Source organism: Nothoprocta perdicaria, unplaced genomic scaffold (assembly GCF_003342845.1).
Source record: "Nothoprocta perdicaria isolate Ctin4 unplaced genomic scaffold, notPer1 scaffold_7, whole genome shotgun sequence".
NCBI classification, from domain to species: domain Eukaryota; kingdom Metazoa; phylum Chordata; class Aves; order Tinamiformes; family Tinamidae; genus Nothoprocta; species Nothoprocta perdicaria.
Genome location: NW_020455976.1, coordinates 5,852,543 through 5,867,941, shown reverse-complemented (window position 1 = coordinate 5,867,941; position 15,399 = coordinate 5,852,543). Strand labels below are relative to the sequence as shown.

At 39.5% G+C, this 15,399-nt stretch overlaps 1 long non-coding RNA gene across 1 annotated transcript; it reads right to left on the bottom strand.

Annotated features, from left to right (window-relative positions):
- Nucleotides 1-7,148: 7,148 nt before the first annotated feature.
- Nucleotides 7,149-14,857, bottom strand: LOC112957152. Its single transcript, XR_003251158.1, has 2 exons — nt 14,809-14,857; nt 7,149-7,445 (listed from the first exon to the last, which is right to left on the bottom strand). It is a non-coding gene; the product is annotated as an uncharacterized LOC112957152 (long non-coding RNA).
- Between the last annotated feature and the right edge of the window lie 542 nt (nt 14,858-15,399).

Here is a 15,399-nt window from a genome sequence, read left to right as displayed (position 1 = left end):
TGTCATGGCAGTAGATTCCCCTTCTTATCCGGAAGGCAGGGATGGGAGAAAAAGCCAACAGCTGGGATGCAAAATTGTGCAACTGTTTTGGACCTGAAGCCTGTGATCTAGAGAGTATCTGTGATCCAGGTGGCCTGAGTAATGGCTCTGCACGTGGCAGAAGACCTAGAAATTGTGCTGAGGCACCAAGCACCTCAGGCAGAAGCATCCCTCTCCCTCCAACCTCAACTGTCCTAGCTGATATGAATATATGAATTCATAGAGAATATGAATCCTCTGTAGGTTGTTCAGATTTTGACCAGATTAAACAAAAAAACAAACAAGAGAGATGTGCAATAAGTACAAAGTATTGAAATGGTTTCAAAATTTCATTCAAAATAAAATTCAAATTCGCTTTGGGTTTGGCTGCTCTTCCAACGATACCTTCTGCAGTGGCTGTGGTGAGACTGCGTGGTTCATTTACACCTGTGCAAAGGTTCCTCTAATTTACATACTTTTTAAAGCATTTTGACTATGTCTTTTATGATGATTTCTCCTATTATTATTGCCAAAATTCCTCTAAAAATCAACCTAAAAATACACATTTACAAGAGGCATTCATCTCACTTTCTAATCTTGGAATTCTAGCTCTTCTTTAATCTTAATGCTCCAGCTTTTGTATTTGCATACTGAGTTTAAATAAACAGCCAAGGTATCACATAACAAAGCATGGGAGCTCTAAGAACTAAGATGTTAAATAACAAGCGTATATCATAATACCTGGGCTTGACACTGGACATTTTGAAATATCACATTGCTGAAGGAGAATTCACAGCGCTATTTCATTGACATCCGACTCAAAAGTCTTTTATCATTTTGACATTATCAACAGCATTATAAAAGAGGCATTCTCTTTTTTTGTTTAGATACATAATTTATGATTTTATCAATAAAGGGTTATTTTTTTAACAAGACATAGCTGCGGAAAGCTTTGTGCTGGCTTTTTAAAGCACTAGTGACAATGCTATGTATCTCTATACATATACCACAGTTATTGACCCACCTTTCACATTTCTTTTTGTATATGTACATGAATATATATGAGTAACATTAACATTTAAAAAATGTTAATTTAAAATTTAATGTTTTAGAAGTACACATTTCTTAGGATAGTTAAGAGATGTATTTAAGGGGAAAAGAAGGTATTGATACCAAGTGTAAATTATGTTCAACTGAGTTGCAAATGTACTTCAAGGTAGTTCAGAATAATAAAACAGTGAAAGAGGCAGGTGGTAGGCGTCAGGGAAGCAGTGCATAGGTGAGCATGTATTTCATTTACCTGTGCCACAGTCTCCAGACGTGACGTGGGGTGGTCCCAGAGCCTGGTGAAGCTGGAGCTCTCCCCGGCCCCAACTACAGGCTGGAGCATCCAGGAGGCATCAGGGACGTCTTGGGACATGATGGCCCAGCCATGGCTGCGCCACCCCATCCTCCCCACCTCTTCTACACCTGCCAAGGGAAAGGAGAGTTAAACCACGCAATTCTTTTTCATTGCTACTTCCTATCACTGCTTAAATTGCTGGTGCTTTGTACATCTGGTTCAGTTCATTCCACATGATTCAGGTTCTCATTTTTCCCCTCCCTCAGGGACAACTTTCCTCAGGCTTGCTGTGGAGACTGACCCTGGTGCCAGCAGGATAGAGCCCTAGGAAGTCCCAACAGCCTCATCCTGACTGCGAATACCCAGCTGGGCTTTAAACGCATTGCATCAGAGAGCAGTAGGTCACCACATTAATCAGGAACTCTCAAATCCTCTGAGATACCTTGTTGGGAACTGCTACGGGGTTCTGGCTAGTCTTAAACATAATTTAAAAGACTTCAGGGTTATTTTAAGGCTTTTCTTTCCCTTCACCCCTATCTCTATGTAAATGTTCTCTCTCTTTTCTCACTGCTGGCTGCTCGTAGCAGACACATTATTTTGCTTCTCTGGCCTACTTTGTTTCAGACAAAGTTTTGACTACCCAAGTTCTTTTTTATTCCATTTTACATTTTTAATGCTATGTTGTAAAACGTCCTTCCTCTTGAGCAGTAATAAAAACCTTTTTTCCCCACCCCTCCCCTCTTCAGATTTCTTTTATAACACATTCAGCATTTTCTGGGACATAATTAAAACATCAAACAGTTTTCCTGCTGGTTATGCTAAAATCTGAATGCTTGAGTCTGCTGGCATTACTGAAAATTAAAATGTACTATTCTTGAGTGTATTTAGGATGCCCTTAAATAACTATCAAAAATGGTTTTGTTCTTCCTTTATATGAAGACTAGCACCATAATGCTAAAATACCTGCATTAAATAATGTCTCTAATTGGTAGCATGAGGATACTTTTTAAAAGTATAAAATATGCATTTTTTCCCTATTTTTCCTAGGCTAATGTGGCTAATTTTCCCATACAACTTCATCCCTAAGGAAAAATATAGACGGAAAGACCATTACCAATACATGAAGTTCAGTGGTTCTCTCTCTTAAGATGTAATTGCTATCAAGGAGCCTGGCAGCAGGGTAATTTTAGTTCAAATGAGTACATAGCCTGAAAAAGGATAAATCAACCTTTGTAGGTCTGAAATTAGATCCCAGTGTGGGATTGTTCTAGCTAAATGTACACCAGGTTCATAAAATGCATTTCACAGAGTGAAAAGCCCCTAAAATCTAGAAGATGGCAAGGGCAGCGGTGAGCACGGGGCTGCAGCGGGAAGGTTTCAGGCTCTGTTAGAAGACCTCCCTCACTCTTCCTTTGCTAGTTATGGCCTCAAATTACCTTCTTAATCAGGCAAAAAAGGGGTCAATCCTGCTCCCATTCACAGCAGGGGAAAGCTTCCCCCAATACCCCAAATACTTTTCTCATGATGATTAGTACCATAGCTCCACATCCAGAAAGGAAGAGGTGGCTGCAGCAGCAAGCTGGGCACCTTTATTAGAATTAAGCACTTAAATAGCTTTTTGGCTCTTGGTGCAGAGCCCCTGGAGCACCAGTAGACTTTTAAGAGCGGACAGGTCATTCACTTTGGCCACTGGATGACATGAAGGAGAAGGCAGGTTACACGGGTGCAAGAACAAAACTGACATGTCAATTCAAAACATTCTGCAAATATCCTTGGAGGTGAAAGAGTTCTGAATTATCATTCTGCTTTATTACAGAAACTCTGCTTTTCGGTGGATGTCTTGGATTAAAGAAAAAGTTGATGGCTGGTGCTTGGCCACAGAATTTAGGTCATGCCTCGGCTTTATACCATATGAAGCCCTGACATGCACGTGTATCGGGTTCAACAGCAAGGGAGGCGAGCTGTGAACCCGGGTCTGTCACCACAGTTCTGGCTGTGAGATCCCCAGCTGGGTGTAAGGAAAAGTCTTTGTCCCAAGAAAAATGTAGGATGAAAGATTTTATTGCAAGATGAGGATTGCCTCTGTATCCCAGGGCCATCAAGCCCAAGACATAAGGTCATATTCATTTTTAAATTTGCTTTGTGTATTTTTTTGCTGAGGGCTCTCTTTTGGACAACTCAGTGACATTAGCTTCATAAATGTAAATCTTTAGAAAACCAAAGGCTTTTCTTTTTCCATATGGAGTGCTTTGGTAAAAGTAGACAGATCCCAATCTGTATCACTTGTTCATTAGGGCTTGGAGTAACACCCTGCCTCTGCTTTACACAGTGGCTTAGGTGCTGCAGAGAGGATGAGTCTCCCTGGCCCCATGGCCCACACTTTCATATTAAAGGATGAGTATCTAATGGGCGATGTTACAGATGATCAGCTTTTTTAAATCTTTGCCAAGCTGTATTTCATAGAAGCACCTGTCATACCTGATATTTATAGAAACAGATAATAAATGTGTCCCGAACAGCTTATGATGTTGTTTCAGACAACCTGTGATGAAGTCTTTTTATGGACTACGTTTCAACTACCCTTCTCTTAGATGAATGACATACATAGATGCAACTGCAATGCAATGACATTGCATAGATGCAATCCTGACAAGCAGCCTAAGAATTATATCCACTTCTGATTTTGAGGAGGTTTGGGTCAGATTTTCTCACATCCTGCTCTTACCCTTCCACCAAGCATGGACAAACCATTTTCTTAAAGGTTAAGGCCAGTCTGCATAACCTCATTTGTGTGGTGTGTCTTCTCCCTGACCTCTGCTTTCATCATTTTCCAAAATGTTACCAGAGCAATAGTAATAATAACAAACTCTCCAAAATGCAAAAGATTGCTGAGCACATTTCTTAAGCCAAAGTCTTCTGTGTCACTACAATATGCTGAAGTAAAAACATATCCGGGAGTTGTCCCTGGAGTCTCGAATCATTCTCTCATCATACTGGGTTCAAAGACGATGCGAGTTGTGTAGTGTAGCTGAAAGTATCTGCATAAAGCAATTCCTCTATGATGTTGTTTTGTTTCTGGCTTGCTTTTACCTGGTCTATCTGAAGACATTGTTTGAGGCTAAGGAAAAAAATATGAATAATGTTTGGGCCTAGAGATCAAAAAATCAGACTTATTTCCATAGTCGTTAGTAGCCAGTATCCCATGTGAATCTCTTCATTTCTAAAGCTACACTGAAATGCTGAGAGTGTTAGGAAGGATTTCTTTTTCTTTTTCTTTTATTTTTATAAGAGTTTGTTCTTGATTTTTGAAGATGCTGAAAGCTTTTTGATGTCACAAAACCAATCATAAGAGGGAAAACACAAATTTAAATGTGAGATAAAAGGGATTTTGCATACATGCATAACAAGAAATCCATTGAACAAAACAAATTACTTACCACCTCCACAATGGCTCTCTGCCTCCAAGGGATGGGCTAGTTCACAACGGGGAGGTGACAGTGATAAAGTCATTCGATACTGTGATCACAAAAGTTGCAATAGAAAAAAAAAATATATATGGAACATAAACTACAAAGAGGGGAGGGTGGAAAAAAATGGCTCATCATTCCCACGGGATTGTGAGTGACTTTCACTATTCCCCCAAAAGTTTCACTTCAAACATTATGAGGCCAGAAAGGTCTCTTTTTGTGTGGCAGATGTGGAAGCTGACAGAGGAAGGCAGGGGAAGGAGAATGGCTGAATTTTTTATTCAAGTAACTTTGTTCCCACTTGGATGTGCCTTGTTTGGAATTCAGACAGATGGCAATGAAGTGTGAATTCTCCTGATTTGGAGGGCAAAATGATCTCTTGGACCGGAGCTCATTTTCAAAAGATTTGTTTTGGTTTGATTTTTCTTTCCTTTTACAATTCTCCCTATCTTTTATTATTTTGAATTTATGAATGATGAGCATTACTGGTTGGGAAAGGGCTAAGAAAGAGACATAATCAGAAATTTTCATCACAGTTTTGTCTTTTAGGAAGGAATTTTGGGATGCTTTAGGAACCACTCAGATTGGCTAGCAAGAAATACTTCTCTGACTTGTCCCCAGTCTCCTGACAGGGGACAAGGAATCATATTGGACATGATCCCTTTTTATTTGTCTATTTATTTGTTCTGCTTTACAGGGCAAAGCACTGATTTTTGAGGGCTGAAAGTCTGAGAATGCCTAGGATAAAGTATGTTGCAACCACTATGGATTAAGAATATAAAAGATGATATTTTATATGATCTGCTGGTTTTATTGGAGGCGAGGAGAAAGGAGACTATCCTGAGTACACAATCCCTTAGTCAAAAAAACAGTGGCAAACCCCAAACAAAGCATAAGTTGTCCAACTGATTAATGTGATTTGGCATTGCCTTGAAGTCTGAAGCTCTTGGATAGACCTGACCACTTCTTTTTATTGTATTTCTTAGCCAAAGGAAAAGATAAGGCCTCCCCTAGGAGCCTGCTCCTCATACTGTGGCTTTACAGCACAGACTGAAGAAGCTGCTGTTCTTCTTCGTCCTCCTTCCCCTGTTATTGTCACTCACTACTGCCTCAGCTGTTCCAATTGCTGCTGGTCACCAATCAGATTAAGAAAAACCTTAAACTAAAGGGTGGAGGGGAATCAGGTTCCCAATTTTCAGTGCAGCACTGTAAAGGGTAGATAAACAAATGTGAGAAAGGAGATGTACAACACTATGGGGCTTGTCCAATGCGGTGCTAAGTGTGCTACCATGTAGAGATGTTCCCACTATGACCAATAGCATTAGTCTACATCAGATTGTGTAAGATATCCAAACAGCAAGCCAACCAATTCCACTCCAAAACTGCACTATGGACATTTTCTTAGTACAAATCCCTATATCTACAGCTCTTACTTATGAGTTTCAGCCAATGCTATTGTCCCATTTCTGTCCCCCAGTGAGTCCCAGTACAGCTGGGATGGGGCTTTTCACTCTCAGGTTGTGTTGGGCCACACAGGGACTCTCCATGCTCTGTTCCTCTGAGCTTCAAATCAGAGGGAACAAAAGTCACAAAGCACATTGAATTCATTTCCATTCCAAATGGGGTGGAATATGGTAAAAGCTCCTCAAAATATTTCACATTTTCATTTTTGCTTGCTTGTTTAGATTTCCTCTGTCTTTTTCTTTGCTTCTTGATAGAAGTATCAGTGCCTGCATTTACTTGGTCACTGAAAAACTGATAGAAGAATAGAAAGAAAAGAGATGATGATCAAACAGAAAAATAAATTAAAGAATGATTTGATTTCTGAGCAACAAACAAAAGACTGAAACACTTTCCTGAAAAAAAAAAAATTGTGAAATTTTTGTCACAATATTTTAAGCTTGAGAGTACCTTATCTTTCTTATCAGAAAAAGAAACTTTTTCTTTCCTTCTTCAGTATCCTTATTTCATGAGCAGGCAATTTTCCAGTCTCCTATCAATTTGTTGCCTATGTTAAGCTCCTTTTTTTGCTGTCCCATCTCAACAAATCCTTTGGTCACATTTCTGAGGTCAGCAACATTCAGCTTTCATGCCTGTCAAATTTCAGCTACCAGAAAAAACTGGCTATTGCCGGCAGATTTGTTCAAAAAATCTGGGCTGTCAGTGGATGCTTTTCCATGACTTCCAGTGATGTTATTTTGGATCAAACCTGACCTAATTCAGTGGCCAACTCATCAGTTCTTCCAGCATGCTTGCTTCATTACATTCATTTATATATGGCATAGTTGTCATCCTTGGTTCTTGATATCAAAAAATTGTTCTGAAGTTTATGAGGAGAAAATCATCAATTTGAACTAAACTCCAGTTTAGAGGTTCCCACTATATTTCTGAAATGTTAACTTCAATGCCACTCTGAAGGGAAGAATACAGCTCTGGTGTGCAGAGACAGAACAGGTTACAGTTTTAGAAGAAGCCTGAAGGAGATTTAGGATCCCTTCCTTCAAGCAAGCAAGCAACTCTAAGAAGAGTTGTTGCTTTTACCAGTAGTACTATGTCTTGAGGATCTGAAGAGCATTTTCATCACTCAGAGCAGCTGCATAGAGTTATACAATAATCACCTGCAAATTTGACAAAGCAAAGTCAGGATCTTAATACTGCAATTCATTTCCTTTGATATATTATCTGTCATCTCCCCCTTCCCACACAACCTTTTTATACTGAGCAGGAGATGGCACATTATCTACTCCCTTGACAGTTGAGAGAAAAAAAAGTATTTTTTTCCTCCTCTCCCTCTCTCTTCCCTTCTCAGTCTCCCACTCTTTTTCCTTTTCTCTACTATTTGTTTTTTTTCTTCCCTTTATTTCTGGGCTTAAAGTTGTGCCCTTTCCCCTCCCATGTTTCTCTGACTATTTTAAGGTTCTTTCAAAGGAGAAGGAAGAAAATCCCGTTTGATTCAGTTTGACACAAAATGTAGGAACAGTGAAAGAGAACCTGTGATGAGGACTCAGGCCAAGCAGCCCGTTACCAAGTCAGGGTGTTCCAGACAGCTCCTTCAGGTATGACTGGATTGTATTTTAAGAATGTGCTAAAACTCTGCTCGTTTTACTTTTAAACAGCCTAATTAGGCTCTAGGGGAGCTCTGGAGTGTAGTGGAGGAGAAGGCTTTCATCCCTTCTCCTCTACATACAGTGAGAACAAGTCTGGCTATGGATGCATCCACTCAGTTGAATTTGCCACCACAGGTGCCCAGAGAGCATGCACAAGATCTACACTGCACAAAAGATCCAGGATCTGAGTTGCAATAATTTCCACAAATGGGCTTTTCATTGCCATGGACTTCATTGTCACTAGCTGTCATTGGCTAGAAGAGGCTAAAGAAAACTCAGTTACAATTCAATTAATATTCAAATACCTCCTGACACTTAACTGCATAAAGACTACCTATGGTTTCAAATGTGATTCACGTGGCATATATGGCCCTTAATTTTAAATTGACTTAAAAATTTCGGTGGAAAATCTGTAGGCTACAAAGGCTAGATTTATTTATCTGCCATATACTCTCTGTGAAATCCTAGGAGTGGGGACACCCAAATGAGAAGTCACAGTGTTTGGGTTCTCGTCTAACCAAGGCTCATTGATTTTTAAGCGCATAAATTCAGAAACTCTAAAGACCCAGCCAAAGACAATACAGCAAGAAGCACAGTTCAGAGATTCCCCCGGGGAAGAGATGTGGTTGTAAACACTTGAAAATGTTTAAATCCAGTGAATACTCTAGTTATATAGCAGTCCTAACAACCTGAAACACTCTGGACAGAATGGAAGGAAACTCTTGCCAAAGATAACAACAGACTTGCAGCCCTTTTCTCATCTCCTGTGCCAAGATTTTGAGTTATCACAGCCTCACTGCTCCTAGAGATGTCCTTACCTTCCTGCGGCTCTATTCCGAGCAGCACAGCAGCTCTCCTTCGCGTTACAAGTTCACCTCGTAGGTGGCCTCACACAGTTGTGAGAGGGTCTTTGACTGACAAACTGCTAAACTGAAAAGGAGCAGTCACTAGGTACCTAAGGCCCAAGTTAAAGCCATTAAATGTTGTTATAAAGAGCTACTCAGGACTTCGGATCCTACTCCCAACCTGGGAGTGATAGCATCCACGTAAAGACTTCCAGAGGAAAGGAGCATGGGGCAGGTATAAGTATATATGGTAAAGTCATCTCTGCTGATGCAAATTCACCACAACAAAAGATATTGTACTTACAGGAACTTCTAAAAATGCCTCAGTTCAAGAAGCATCAAAATTTTTCTACGAAAAAAGAAGTGTAGAACAAAGAACAAGTAATGTCCAAAGTGTGTTGAATATAAGCGGGCTATGATCCAAACCAGGACTGTCAGGTTTGTGAACTGAAGTAGTAAGGAGACCCAAGTAGGTTAGCACTAGATAGAGGTATAAGGAAAATAAGAGCTTTTGCAAAAATATCAGGGGAGATGAAGTACCAGAGAGAAGTTGAATTCTTCAGTAAACTGAGAGACTGAACTCTTTTGAAATCGGCCTTTAAATAAATATATAAACACTAAGTTTGAATAACTGGAAAACACTGGAGAAAAATAAACCTGTAAAAATAGAGATAATGACAAAGAATGGGATGGGGAATATAAAGAAAATATGAATATAAACAAATCAGCCTTCCAGATTACATGCATCCTAGAACACTTAGGGAATTGAATAACAATTTTATTGTACCACCAACAATTATTTTTTGACAAATCATGGGAGATTCCCAAGGCCTGCAGCAAAGCAAATATTGTACATATTTTTCAGAGAACTGAAGCATGATGCTGGTAATTACCATCTCATACGTCAGTTTTCTCTCCCTGGTAGTATAATAGAACAAATAATTTCCTCAGAGCTATAGGGCTGACTTGCTCATTACCCCCAGATGATCCAGGGTAGTCCAACACAAAGCTGACTGACAGCTCCAATCCTGGCTCAACGACAGAGGAATTGCTGGCATGGCTCTGGTGCATTCAGTGGTGTATCGTGAATATGCAATGCAATACCGTGTAGAAAGTGCACAAGGTAATGTTGAACAAACTCATTCCCAAATTATAAAAGATACTATTTCTCTGCCTAAGCTAATTAGTCTTGATACTAATTAGCAGATCCTGAATTCGATGAAGTTGTGGAACGTACGTGCTATTATCTGTAAAGAGCCCATGAGGAAATACTCCCAAATGTGGGAACACACGAGACAATGCACCCATTCTGCTCAGCTCCCACATTCCTAGAAATGCATTGGGAAGGAATTCAGAGGAAAAGAGAAGATTTATAGATGACTTAAATATATATATATATCTTTAATGGCACTAAAAAATGGAGAGACAATGAGTAGACAGTCACTGTCGCAGTTAGATTAATGCTCATAGCTGAGTGTCCAGCTTCTGGGATATTCTAAGGCAATATTCCTTTCTTGTTCTCACCCAAAGCCTGCTGTTTTCGACCTTGTGCAGGCTTTGTATGGTCCATCCATAATCTTTGTTTGCAGGTATTTTGGGAGGCCAGGAGGGACCGTTAGATCATCAGTTCTGGCCTCCTGCATAACACATGCTGCAGAATTTTGTCCAAAAAGGTAATGAACTATTCACCTCCTTTGTGATAGTGAATGAGGTTTGAACCCGGGTCTGATTCTATAGCTTTTGGAGATCGCAGTTTATTTTTGACATTTATTAATTCAGATTCTGCAAAGCATCATCCCACCAAAATACTGTACTACAAATAATTATCTCTCAAAAAAAAAAAAAAAGAAAAAAGCACTGCTTGAAGAAGGAGAACGCAATTGGGGTGGTGGGGGGAATGATGACAAGCCAAAACATAAATGGAAAGAATTGAAGATTACCATTTTTCCCAATTTTATATCAAGCTCTCTATTCCTGCTGTCTTCCTAGTTAACTAGGAGGCATCAGGGAAACTAAATGATAGTTTAGTCTCAAAAAAAAAAAAAAAAAAAAAAAAAAAGAGAGAGAGAGAAATGTGTTTCTACAGTAGACTTTATATATCCATTCAGCATGGTCTAATGTAAGTCAGTCTTTAACAAATATTTTTTCTCAACTTGGTTCCAGGATAAAATTGTAGAAGTTAGTGAAAGGTGAAAAAAAACCCTCAATCTATTCAACTGTAAAAAAAAAAATAAAAAGACATTTAAGGGGGGTCTAACTGAAGTATACAAAAATCTTAGCTGAATGGATAATATCAATGCATGTTACTACTTTTGATACTGCATAGATGACAGGATCAGGGGCATAAATGGAAGTTCAAAAAACAAATTCAGAAGAGACATAAGGAAGTGCTTTGTCACTCAAAGAATAATAAATGTTTGGAATGGCCTACTGGGCAAGGTTGTTGAGGCAAAGACAGTGGGTTCGTTCAAGAAGCAATTAGATGCTATCCTGGGGGAAACGCTGTATTACAAGAGACAAGCATCAATGTGTTGAATGGCCTTTTCTCATTCCTAACATTTTCTATGTTCTTTTCTGCAGCTTGTACTCTTAAGGGTCTGCAGCCTCGGCGCATGATATCAAAACTGAAATCAGGCCCAGCAGTGTTCTCCACTAAACTGGGCCAAGAAACATAATAAAGATTTGGCCTCGCTATAAAAATGTGTCGCGCTGTACAGCTACCCTGCTTCTTCCATGCTGGCTTGCGAGCTGCTAATAAAGGAATCGGCATTGGGCAAGCCACCCAGGGCTCAAAGATTTGCCTCACACCTTGTGTCGAGTCTGGAGTGCACTTTTTAGAAACTGGGGCACCCTGCCCTTCAGGTGGGAGCACTTTAGAGATGGGTGAAGACGATTCCAGCTCTCACAAGACTCTTTGGATCTTTCACAACAAAACCTTTCATTCAAATGTATCTTTATTATTAGTTGTTGGGGTTTTTTTGAGAATATCTCAGTTCCTTTCACCTTGCCCATCCATTCTAAATCAGTGTCGTCTCCCTCCAGGCACAGTGCTGATCCATTCCCTCCTCTTCCACCTTTTATGTACATCAAGAGGAAAGCGAAGTTTGAATTTGTTCTTCAGCGCGTGTGATGGTGCACATAGAAAGATCAAGTCTTTAGAAGGTTAAATAACATATTGTGTGTCATGCCAAAGTGGGTGCATCAGCAATGGAGCCATCAGCTGAAGAAGGGCTTTTCTTCCCCACCATCTCTTAGCAAAACTGCAGCCACTCTGCTAGCTGAGACCTTTCCCTTTGCCACAGTGCAGGGCACTATGGACCCACATGAACCCGTGGGCAGCGAAGGGGAACCTGCAGGGTCACTCACTGCAAATATCCCTTTCTGGAAATTTAAAGTTCACTTGCAGAGGAGCACAGAGCTTGTGACACCCTGCTGAGCAGCTTGAACTCCATTTAGAAGAGGACGCTGGTTCAATATATGCATCAGATTAATATTTTTAGCACATCAGTCTGATTGACAGGTTACGGGGAAAGCTTTGATAGCTCTCCATTAGAGCCTGCTTTAAGGTACCGCCATAAAATGAAGAGGAGATCTCCTCTAAACTGACTATGCCTCCATAACAAGAGATAACAGAGATGCAAGTGGATAGTGAGAAAGTTCCTAGTAACTTGGGGCATTCATTTCCCTGTGCACAGGGATATTCATTTTACTGTGCGGGTCTTATTGAATATTCTATTAGCATAGAAAAGCTATAGGTAGTTCAGCATGGGGAATTTTAGGAAAATATTTAAGGAATGTTGTACTTTTAGCTTTATACTTTTGTATGGGACATCTCTCCACCAAAAGTAAGAGGTCATATGAGATAAAGAGTTCAAGTGCTTTGCATGGAGAGAGAAAATGTACTGATGCACAAGAACTGCTCTGCCAAAGATACCAGCAAAGGAAGTAGCTTAAAGATGGGGAGAAAGAAATAGAAGCCTCCCCAGACAGAATGAAGAAGGAAAACATGAATTTTATGGTGCTATCCCCATCTCAGGAGCCAAGCCAGGTTCTAATTCATGGTCAGGTGAACAGAAGTTAAATTAATATGAATTGCTGAAAGATGAACACAATCTATGTTCTCATCCACTAACACTTCTGCAGGAATTCTCATTATTATTAGTTTTTACTGATGAGGGAATCTCATTATTTTGTTTCTAATCTTCATTACAGTGGTTTTGCGCTCCCCTATTCAAGAGGAACTCAAGGGAGGAACATTCAAAATAACTTTGCAAGTGCTGCTAAAGCTATTCGATCTCTAAACCACTAGCAAAATTATTTGCTAACAAACTTTGAAACTTTCTGCCCTTCCAAAGGAACCATTTCACATGTGGTTTTTGGCTTTCTCTGCAGTGGTCCAGCAATATTATTTTATCCCAGCAAAGAGCGAATTATTGTTTAATATCGCTGCTATATTCCAGTATGTTTCCCAAGATGATAAATGTTGGCACAGAATAGAGGCAACTTTTTCAAACAATAAGTAATAAATTGTGCAAGGCTGAGGTAAATATTTTTCCATGTCCCCAAACAACTCTGAGTACATTCTTGAGGAGCGTATTGACAGTAAAATGTTTGAAAAACAGAAAATATGTTGGATTGGGTCATGGTTGTTGTCCAACCCACAAAATATCAAGAAAATTCCTAGCTCATTCTACCATCTGTTTCACTTTGTCCTCCTAGGTGCAGCTGTAAGCAGAGCATTTAAAATAACTACAATAGCAATTGTCCAGTATACTAAAGCCTAATTACATTATGAAATGTAATTAAACAATAATTTGTAATTTCGGATAGCACCTTCTATTTGAAGATCTCATAGTATTCATCAATGAGTTAATGACAAAAATATAAATAGCATTGTTCCTAGTTTTAGTGAGGAAAACTGAAACACAATGTTTGTCAGAATTGTGTCCAAATGCAGGAGGATATCTTGGAAATGAGTTATTCAAAAACTTGCATCCACCATGCCAATGTGATTCTCAGTGCCATGGGTATCCATTCCAACGTGACAACACATGACCTAACAAAATTGATCAAGAGATGGCTGAGTACTGAATTTGTGTAATGAGTTGCTTGTGAACAATCCACAAATCAACAAATAGCAAAAAGGAATTACTAAAAATTTCACCTCAGCAATATATATATGAAAATTGCTCCCTGCAGGAGGGCAATCTGCCAAGGGTAAAGGATGATCAAACACTATGTATTAACAATTAAATACTATCCTTATTCTAATCCAGTGTAACATTTACCCGATTTGTTCAGAAAGATAATTTCCCTCCAAGGAAAGATCACTTTATCAAAAAAACGTAATGTTATGGTTTAAATTTTCATAATAATGCCTTTTCTGAACCCTACTTCAGCCTGAGTAAAGCTCTACCTCACCTATATGAACATGTGCACCTCCATATATATAGAAAATTACTTAGAATTTCCATACTAATTTCAGAGAATTCGTACAATGTTAAAATGTTATATTTGTCTAGTGAGCATTCTTCTGGGCCAATATTTACCTGTTTGATGGAAAACTACTCATCTTCTAGCACTCTAAGGGAAAGACATACTCAGTATATGTACTCTGTACTTGAGACATAAATAATAAATGCAATTTAAACTGAAATATGAGCAGACTTTCCATTAAGTAACAGATCACTGTTGGATGGTCATGGTTTTTTGTATCTGGCAGAGGGCTGTATCTCAGATATGTAGACATCATGTAGAGATGGGATATTTTGTAAGAACATTAATAATGATCTTCCTACATTGCTCATGCTGTGGAAATGCTTCCTATTCATCTCATTATCTTCTGGTCCCACAATGGCATCACGATAAGTGCAGAGAAATGAGTAAGAAGCCTTCTATGTCTTTGTGTGGTGGGTATAAAATGGTTGCAAACCAGATGAATGCTTAAATACATTCTCTCTTTGACATTTTGCGCTACCCTTCTGGAAAGACCCCATATATTTAATATCAAAAGGGCAGGGACCACTTACCATGAGAGGAAAAAGAGAATGACTGCTTTGTCCTGCTATCTCTGTCCCAGGAAGCAGATCACAGAGGACCAAGATGGTTTCCCTTATAGCTTGAAAGGGGCTGATGAGAACCACAGAAGCACCTGGATAGAAGTCAGCTTCATTCACTCTTATCGGTCCCACAGATCTGCTCTGAATCTCTCTTCCTAGTCTCTTCCTCTGGGGTTATAAAAGAGGGCACAGCAGCGTGCACCAGAGAAAGGTTGTTTTGAGTTTTTGTTGTATATGTTTTAGTGGTCACTGCTGTCTTCAAAACCTTCATTTCAATATAAATCATGTCTGTTTACACATTTTCTTCTGAGTCAGTTCAACATCCCAAAGACTACTCCCATGAGTAGTTGTTGAATTTGGGCCCTCAGCTCTTCCCTAATGACCCTTCACAACATTAGTAAAGGCTTCAGCACTTACTAAAAGCATCAAAGGGCCTATTCTCATCTTTCATGGAATCTAATAAGAATGGTGGGGCTGGATATTCACAGAGCTGGCACTGCTTCTCTGCACGTCCTTGGGCAAGTCCTTTAAAATCTGCATGGGTTTCCTTGTGGTAGGATG